At 41.6% G+C, this 9,914-nt stretch overlaps 1 pseudogene; it reads left to right on the top strand.

Moving 5' to 3' along the window:
- The first annotated feature begins 8,541 nt into the window (after window positions 1-8,541).
- On the top strand, window positions 8,542-9,699 carry LOC103732521 (annotated as a pseudogene).
- The last annotated feature ends 215 nt before the right edge of the window (window positions 9,700-9,914 follow it).

Below are 9,914 nucleotides of genomic sequence, written 5' to 3' on the forward strand. Positions count from 1 at the left end.
GGCTATTGGGGTACCCCTTCAGTGGGTCTATCTAAAAGACTCCCAAATTGCACAACTCTTATCTGTAGGGAGAAAAGAACGTTCTTAACTGGTGAATAGGGGATGCGAAGGAACAGTAAAGGCAAGAGTAATTAGCATTACAAGTTCTAGACAGGGAACAGTCAGAACAGGGCAATTTTCAAATGTTCACATGAGAGTCCACTGGAATTTCTTGACAAGGGCTTCCAAAAGCATCCCTCTATTGGATTCCTCTTCATTTTTCTTTTGTCTTCCAAGGCTGGACTCTAAGTGATGGATTCAGGATTTGCTTTCAGGTATTTTGATAGCTGTTGGAGTAGCTAAAATCAGTGTCAGTTCCCTCTCAAAGGCTTTTGGATAGGGGGAGGAAATAAATTTACCCATCATTTTAGAACAATACTGGGTTGTCTCCCTTAGCTACAGGTGGACACTACAGTATTGTAGACCAAGATTTGAAGTCTTACATCTGAGCAGCACTTTCTGGTTAGGAACAAAATCATCAGTTAGAAATAATGTAGACTTAAGCCTAATGTCTGGAAAGTGTAATCCTTTGAACTCTTAAAGAAATATACTGATGACTTTACTCTTTGGTTATACTTTCCTTTTGGGTGTTGAAGACCATACAGTTGGCCCAAATAAATCAATTTATTTTTACACTTAAGGTCATGTGAGGATCTGTTCCTCAGGGGTCACATGGGCTTGGAAGGAGTGCCTGTCTCCTTTCTTTTACCAGTTCCATCTATGTGAAGATTAGTCAGAGGTCCTGCATCTATGTGAAGATAAGTCAAAGGTCCTGCTCAACCATGTCTGGCTTTACTTGGAAGCATGAATGAGATGTTTCCTCTAAGTTGACCCTCTTCTTTGTAGACTGGACACTGGTTCAAGTCCATCTCGTGGGGTCTCCACGGCCTCCCTGAACAAGAGGACAGGTGACTCATCACAGTTACAGGACATTTGAGAGATGTTCCATAGTCCTCTGGAACTTAATCAACCTTTGAGAGCAAGGGGCAAAAACTGTCCTTTAAGTCCCTCTGACTAGATTAGTATAGGCCTCAAACTATGGCTGTTCAACATCCAATAAGGTTAGTTCCTCCAGCCTGGTACTTTTAATCATCATCTGCTATGTAGATAAGGCTTAGATAGAAAACCAAATATTCTCAGATAAACTTTGACTAGATATATATTTTGTTCCTTTAAATCTTACATCAGTATGCAGAAGATGAACTTGGGGGTCACTGGACCCTCTGTTTATTCCTCTTTCCAATGTGTCCACACTGAATAAATCTTTTCCTCTGCTTTTAACTTGTTTCTTTAACTGACAATGTGGGGACTGCTGGCCAAGCCAGGCCTATTGGGGCCACTGTAGCCCATGCTCTAAAAACTTCAGGAACATTTTGGGCCTTTTTTGTGTATTTTAACAGTCCTCTAACTGAAGCCCAGAGGGGAGCAACTTGCCTGTGTGAATTGATGTGTTGCTTGGTTCAGCCCTTAGCATGGGACACACTGAGCACATTTTCATTTTCTGACTTTAATTTCATGCCATGTAGAGGCTGGAGACAGAGGTTCTAGTGTTGAGTCAATGTTTGATTAAAGTTTTACTGGGGATCCAATGAATTTATTGAGCTTATTTACTGAGATAACTGACGGGTTGCTGAGAAGGTCTTATTTTTATATCTTTTAAGTTCTTGGGATTTCTCACAAATACCAGGGTTTTTTTTTTTTTAATTTTTACAAAAAACTTTATTGAGAATTTCATACATGTACATAAGGTGTTTTGATCAAATCCATGCCAACTCCTTCCCCTCCAACATTTCCCCCTCTGAAGAGGTAACCCTAAAATATTTTTAAGGATTAAATACAAGCTCCCAAATACTTTTGACATTTTTGGCCTTTAGAACCCAGTATGTTGCTAACAGGCCTAAGGACATTTTGACTTTTAGCCAAGAAACTGGCGACTTTTCTTTGGGGTCTTTTTACCCTAACTGCCTAGCCAATTCCTACCTCCTATTCTTATCACACCATCCTCTGAAGGGGTTACCCAAATTGCCAATAGGGAATAGGGTCGACGACTGCTCTGGAAACAAGAGTTATGCAATTTGGGAGTCTTTTAGATAGACCCACTGAAGGGATACGCCAATTGCTTCACCCTGCATCCCTGTTCACCATGGAAGAAGCCAGGGGCTTGTATTTTTTACAAAAATATTTCCTAATTTCATATTTATTACTTCTCTTTTGTAACTGCTGTCTTAAAAAAAATTTTTGTCTTTCTATCTCACAGCTGTTTACTTTAAAATAAACTGTGTGAATGATCTTTGTCTTCAAAAAAGAAAAAGAAAAGGCCAGCTGGTCGGTTGAAATGATGGTGGAGCCAAGCTGTACTTCCCCAGCTGAAACTAGAGAAACCATTTTGAATAAAAATGTTTGACCTGGCCCATGAGCGGTGTTCTAAAAGACAACTCAGGGCACAGGAGTCCTCTGAGTTCAGCCCACTCATAAAACTACATTTAAGAGTTGGACTTTTTTAAAAATTCAGATAATTATAATGTTGGTGTAGTAACACCACATTCCCCCACCTCCACTCCGAATTCACAGATCAGTGGCCAGGAAAGTCCCAAGGGAAAAGGGAAATACGGAATATTTACAGTTCCACATGTAATTATGTGACAAGAAGAGCAAGGTTTTCTTTGATAGCTCACACCAGAGTGCTCATGGATAGGTGCCTGAGGAAAGGGGGAGTTTTGGGTTTATTTGCTTTTATTTTATGTATATGAATATTTTGCCTGTATGCATGTAAGTGCACCATGGGCATGCAATGCCTATGGAGGTCAGATGAGGGCATTAGATCCCTTGGAACTGGAGTTATGGACTGTTCTTAGATGTCATGTGGCTGCTGGGAACAGAGCTCAGGTCCTCTGCAAGAGCAACAAGTGCCATCTCTTCAGCCCCCCAAATAGGGAACTTTTGGATGTTTGCTCACACCAGAGTGGTCACAGACAGGCACCTGGAAAAGTCCTGAGGAAAAAGGGAGTTTTGGGATGTTCAAAGTCATACACAGAGTAAGTGATATGAGAAAAACAAGGCTTTCTTGATAGCTTGTACCTGTCCCCATTAATTCTTCATTCACTTTCTGCTTTACCCTACTAGGCTTGAGCTGCAAGGAACTATACTCAAACTTACACTTTCTTTTTCATTTTTCTGCTTTCACTATAGAGATCTCTTTATCTCCTGAATCTTGTGCATGGCAATTAATGAATTCACATAAAAGAAGTCCTAGTTACTTTCCATTGCTGTGATAAAATCACTGGCCAAAACCAACTTGGGGAAGAAAGGGTTTATTTGACTTACAGATCATAGTCCATCCCCAAAGGAAGTCAAGGCAGGAACCTGGAACACAGACCATGGAGGAATGCTGCTTACTAGCTTGCTCCCCTGGCCTGTGCTCAGCCTGCTTTCTTTTTTTTTGGTGGGGGGGGGTCTTTTTGAGACAGGGTCTCCCTGTAGCCCCAGCTGGCCTAAATGCCTGGGTTTGACATCCATCAAACCACATCTGTGTTTTATCAACTAGCATATGCATTTAATATTTCTTTCTTTTTTATATTTTATTTATTATTTTTTATATATTATTTTTATTTTATGTGTATGCATGTATTGCCTGCGTGTAGGTAAGTGCACCCGTGTCATGCAATACCTGCGGAAGACAGAAGAGGCTGCCGGATCCCCTGGAACTGGAGTTACAGACAGTTGTTAGCTGCCATGTGGGTGCTGGGATTTGAACCCGGTCTTCTGCAAGAACAACCAGTGTTCTTAACCACTGAACCATCTCTCCAGCCCTCAGCCTGCTTTCTTATACAACAGAGGACCACCTGCCCAGGGGTGGCACTGCCCACAGTAGACTGGGCCCTCCCATATCAACAATCAAGAATCAAGAAAATGCCCCATAGACATGGCCACCAGGCAGTCCAATGGAAGTAATTCCTCCACTGAGGTTCCCTCTACCCAAGGCTCTCTTTCCTTGGTAGGCGCTCCCTTCCCCCAGACAAAAGGCAATGCAAGAAACTAACTAGAAGTACTGTGCCTGATTTGGCATTGGCTAGGCTGAAAATGCTGGCTCTTTCTGCCCTAATCTCCAGTCTGTCTCCCTCTGAGATCCACTTTCTCTGAATGGTTTGTGTCATGTTTACCTACAGATTATACATTTTTTTAAAAATGTCAAAGGGAACGTTTAAGGGGATTTTAATAATTTATCCTCTTGAAGTTGGTTGACTTCCGTAATATGTGTACGACCAATATTTACTCCAAAAGATTTATAAATGGTGGGACCTGCACAAACAGGATCAATTTAACCAGGTGAAAACTAAGTTAAATAAAAATTCATTAAGGTCACAGTGTATTAGGGGCCTCATTGGTGAGTTCAGCTGGTCCAAATAGGCGCTACCTTCTTCAGGGTCACTAAAACAGAAAGATGAGATTCAGGAAAATTCAAGTTCCTGTCAGTGAGATTAAGCGGCTACATCTGGCAAGGCCTCTGTCCTCATGGTGGAACATGAGGGGAAAAATATAAAGCTCTAGAGAGCAAAACAAGGGAAGATGGTGATAACAAGACACCTCTACCATGTATCCTTTGACCTGCATTGAAGCCTGGGCTGAAGTGTAATCAGAGAATAAAAATGGCATCTAGTGGAAACTATAATTTACAGACATAAGCTAACTAAACATGGGTATATGGCTTCAAACATCTTATCACCCCAAAAATAGCCAGGGAGAAACTCAAGTTAGGTGGTAGTAAAGGAAGATACTTCTGTTAACTTGATTCTCCTTGACTGTGAATGCTAACTGCCACATACTCATGAACTTATAAAAATGTAGACATATCAAAGAATGACCCTTCAAAATCAAGTATTCTGACTTTTGTAACTTCTAGTTCCAAAAGCAAGACCTAGTAGACTTAAATTTTTTGTTTGTTTTTTGTCTTGTTTATTTGTTTTGTTTCGTTTGACAGGGTCTCTCCAGTCCCAACCTGTCTGGAAGTCACTATGTGGACCAGTCTGGCCTTGATCTTGCAGAGGTCTGCCTGCCTCTGCTTTCTGAGGGCTGGGATTAAAGGTGCACACTACCATGCCCAGAGGTAGATTTAATTTTAAAAGAAGCAAATACCTTTTCTGAATGTTAGTAAACTTCCAGAGAAGCTGGCTCTGGAAATGGGATTTAGCCCTTCTACTTCAGAACCAAGCTTATTAAATCTCAAAGTGTCTTCTGAAAACTCATGAGATAGGACGACCCCCCTGACTCCGTGACCAAAAGGAAGATACAAACAGCTCTATAATAAAAATATAATGCCCTTGAGAACAGCTAAGAAATATAACACTACCATCAGAATTTACTATCACTTATTTCATGATAGAAATTCTATGATAAAATCAACTTAAGAGAATCTCTATTTTTCTGCTCCCCCAAAACAATAAAAGGCAAACCAGCCCCCTGCCTAGCCCAAAGATAATAGAGAACTTGCTTATTACTGTAAATGTAATACTTTTTTAAATCCCTAAGAACTTTTAGAAATCCATTTGAAAATATATTGGTTTAGGGGATAGAGAGATGGGTCAGCAGTTAAGAACACTGGCTGCTCTTGCAGAGAACCTGGGTTTGAATCTCAGCTCCCACATGGCAGCTAACAACCATTCATAACTCCAGTTCCAGGAGATCCGATGCCCTCTTCTTACCTCCTTGGGCACTACACGATGTGGGCAAACTTATCTACATGCAGGCAAACACTCAGACACAGAAAATAAAAATAAATGAATTTTTAAAAAGATGAGACTTAAAGATGAATTATATATTGTCTTAAAATTTCTAAAGTCAAAGTTCTAGCAAACTTCTATTTAAATTAATAGAGCCACTGATCTAATCTTGCTAACTATTACAGGGATTGGCTTAATAATTATATGTCTGATCAAGGTTTATTTAAGAGCAATTAGTTTTGACTAAATACTGTACCATTCCTTTTTTAAAAATTTTATGTTTATGAGTGTATTGCCTGCATGTGTGTAAGTGCACCCATGTCGTATAATGCTGTAGAGGTCAGAAAAGGGTGTCAGATCCCCTGAAACTGGAGTTACAGACAGTTGTTGGCTGCCATGTGGGTGCTGGGACTCAAACCTGGGTCCTCTGCAAGAGCAACCAGTGCTCTTAACCGTTGAGCCATCTCTCCAGTCCCAATATGATACAACTCATAAAAAAATACCAGACTGTTATAACTGACTTTCTAAAATGTGTAATGACCACACCTGGAGTTTACTCTCCTGCCATAGTAAAAGATTGTCTTTTTGAAGATTGTCATTTCTGTGCCTGCTTTCAATAACTAAGCATTTGTACTATTCAGAAGAGGACTAAGCCATAGTAGAACTGGTGTGGAACTGGTGTTTTAGGCCAGGAACTCACTCTCAAATCTTCTGAGGGACAGGTATTGTTCCATGTGAACTTGGGCCTCCTGCCTGCATTTGCAGCTTTTGCCAGGAGTGGAACTCATCAAGTGCCTGTGGACCTTACCCAGAGTCAGCTCAGATCTCCACCCCAGGTCAGCAGTTTCAGCTGAAGCACCAATGGGCCTTACTCCAGGTCAGACACGGTCTCTACCCTGGGTGCCCAGATTCTACTGAAGCTGCTGTAGGATGTAGAACTTGCACATACTGTAGGCCTAACCCAGAGTCAAATCCAGTCCCTACATTGAGTCCATAGCTTCTTCTGAACTGTTGTTGTTGTTGTTGTTCTGTGTTTTGAGCCTCATTATGTAACCCTCGCTGTTCTGGAACTTGCTATGTTGACCAGTCTAACCTTGAACATGCCATGATCCTGCCACCTCTGCCTCTTGAGTGCTGGGATTACAGGCATGTACCACCACTCCTGGCTCTATTTTTAATTTTCTGAAGAACCTCTACATTATTTCACAGCCCACCAACAGTAAACAAGGTTCCCTTTTCTCCAGACCCTTGCTAACACTTGCTATCCCTTGCCTTTTGGTAATGCCCATTCTGATTCTGGTAAGGTGATACCTCATTCTTAGGTTTACGTTTCCATGATAATGGAAAAGGCTGGATGGAGTGTCAAATGCCCTCACCACAGCTCACTTGTAGTATATAAGTTCAGTTGGGAAAGGAAAACTGAGAAGACTGAATACCCCATAGCAGTACTCTGCTCACAATGCAGAGGAATCACTCAGAAGTGGAACTGTACCTGGTCCCAGCCTTGGAGCAGAGGTGTGGGGATTTTATCCAGAGGGAAAGACAGGTCTTAAGAACAGTGCTCTGAAGTTCTCCCCAAAAACACGTTCAGAGGGAAGTTAAAGCCTAAAGGCACTAAACAAATGGAGATTTTTATTATACACAATTAAGAGGAAGATAGTAACCCCATGAATAGGACTTAATGTTAGGCCATCTAGCATACCAAAGAGAAGCAGGCAAAGGTACATCCAGAGGAGTCCTCCAAGGGTCAGAAGAGCATCAAGCAACACCGCTCCTAAGATCTGAATTTAATCAGATTAGATTGTGGAGAAATTTATGCTTTTGCATTGTGAAAAAGAAAAAAAGATAATCATCTTACAGTTAGTAGAATTTAACAGCTGAGAGCGATGACAAATGGGATAGATAACTGTTAACAGTAGAGAGGATAGGAAAAGAGATGAGAGGCTCTTACCAAAATCTCAGCCATCTCGGGGAGACTGCACATGTCTAGGGTTGAGCCTTCTCAGGAGCAACTGCCAGACCGCTGAAGTAGTTCAGCCAAGTCGGTGAATAAATAAGCAAACAAAACCAAGTTAGGACTAGGGGATCAATGTATAGAGTTGCTACAATATGTTATCAGTATGGGTCAATAAAAATTCTGTGACATGCAAAGGAAGGAAGGAGGGAAGGAAGGAAGGAGGGAGGGAGGGAGGGAGGGAGGGAGGAAGGAAGGAAGGAAGGAAGGAAGGAAGGAAGGAAGGAAGGAAGGAAGGAAGGAAGGAAGGAAGGAAGGAAGGAAGGAAGGAAGGAAGGAAGGAAGGAAAGGTCCATGTACAAGATAGAGTAGGCAACAGAGCTGCTCTCACAAGGCCTGATGGACTCAACTGATGAAGATATCCAAGGAGTTATTAAAAATATGATGCTCAAGGGACCGGAAAGATGGCCCATTGGCTAAGAATGTTTGCTATTCTTTTAGAGGACCAGAGTTTGGTTCCCAGCACCTAGATTGAGTGGCTTACAACTGCCTGTAACTGCAGCTCTAGGGGACAATTGCACTCATGTGCACAAACCCGTACACAAACACATACATGTACATATAATTAAAAATAAAGTCTTAAAACATATGCTCAAAACCTGGCTCACAGCCTTCCGGCCCCTCCCACAGCACATGACCCAGGGACTTCACCACCACCACCACTTCCTCTGACCCCTCCATTCCCCTCCCACTCTTACCCTCCCTTGCGCCCCTCCCCACGCCCCACTGCCATGGCTGACAAGAAAGCAGCCTAATGCAAACATAGTGGAAGAATGTGTGATCAACAGGAGTACAAAATATGGAAAAAGAACACCTTTTTCTTTGTGATTTGGTCATGACCTATGCCCTGGAATAGATCAGTCTAATTTCCCAGTGACTTCCAGATGTAACCAGACATAAAGGAAAAGATTTTAGCATTCATCAGCTTGTTCTGGGGACACATACATTGGATGAACAATACCATCTTGTGTCCAGTTCCCTAACAATGCTCAGTTTGATGTATCACACTACAACAGTGAAAACAGAGAATTTGGAGGTTTTGGCTCTGTCAGTGGGGAAATAGAAATAGAAATAAAGATCAACCATGAAGGAGAAGCAGACAGGGCCGTGACATGTTCTAGAACCCTTGCATCATTGCTAAAAAAGCTCCATCCAATGATGTTCTTTTTGATTACAGAAAGCATCCTTGTAAACCAGACCCTTCTGGAGAGTGGAACCCTGACTTGTGCCTCTGTGGACATCAGAAGAAAGGCTATGGGCTTTCTTAGAACCCAAATCTCAGTGGGCCCTTACTGAGTGCTTCAGATAACCATACCATCTGCCTACGGGACATCAGTGCAATTACAAAGGAAGGAAAAGTGATGGATGCAAAGACCATCTTTGCAGGGCATACAGAAGTAGAAGACGTTTCCTGGCATCTGTTCCATGAGTCTGAGAGTCAACTGATGATCAGAAATTTATGATTTGGAATACTTATTCAAGCAGTACTTCCAAACCAAGCCACTTGGTTGATGCTCATACTGCTGAAGTGAACTGCCTGTCTTTCAAGCCTTGGAGTGAGTTCCTTCTTGACACAGGATCAAGCTAACAAAACAGTTACACTGTGAGATCTGAGAAATCTGAAACTCAGGTTGCATTCCTAAATGTCTGGGATTTAAATAAAACTGGAGAGGAAGAGCTCCCAGAAGACAGAAGATGGCCCACCAGAGTTGTTGTTTATTCACAGTGGTCACACTGCCAAGATACCTGATTTTTTCTAGAATCCCAATGAACCTTGGGTGGTTTGTTCTGTGTCATGCAAGTGTGGCAGATGGAAAGACCATTGATAATGATGAAGACCCTGAAGGAAGTATGGATCAAGTGTGGACAAGAATCCTAGACATGTCTGCACTTGTGATTTTAGATTCCCCATTTTCCTCTGAACCCTGAGATAGATTTAACATCAAGAGTCATGGACTTTGTTCAGTCCCTCTATAATAGGTGCCATCGGTAATGCCCTAGAAGTGGGGGCTTCTAAATCTTAACTAGAGGTCTTAATTCAACAAATCCATAGACATGTTTAAATTTTCTTCAGGAATTTTCTAGTAAAATACCTACAAGTAGCTTCAGAAATAGGGTATATTATGTGTAATTATTTTTCTTCT

Source organism: Nannospalax galili, unplaced genomic scaffold (assembly GCF_000622305.1).
Source record: "Nannospalax galili isolate Female #2095 unplaced genomic scaffold, S.galili_v1.0 scaffold175, whole genome shotgun sequence".
NCBI lineage: Eukaryota > Metazoa > Chordata > Mammalia > Rodentia > Spalacidae > Nannospalax > Nannospalax galili.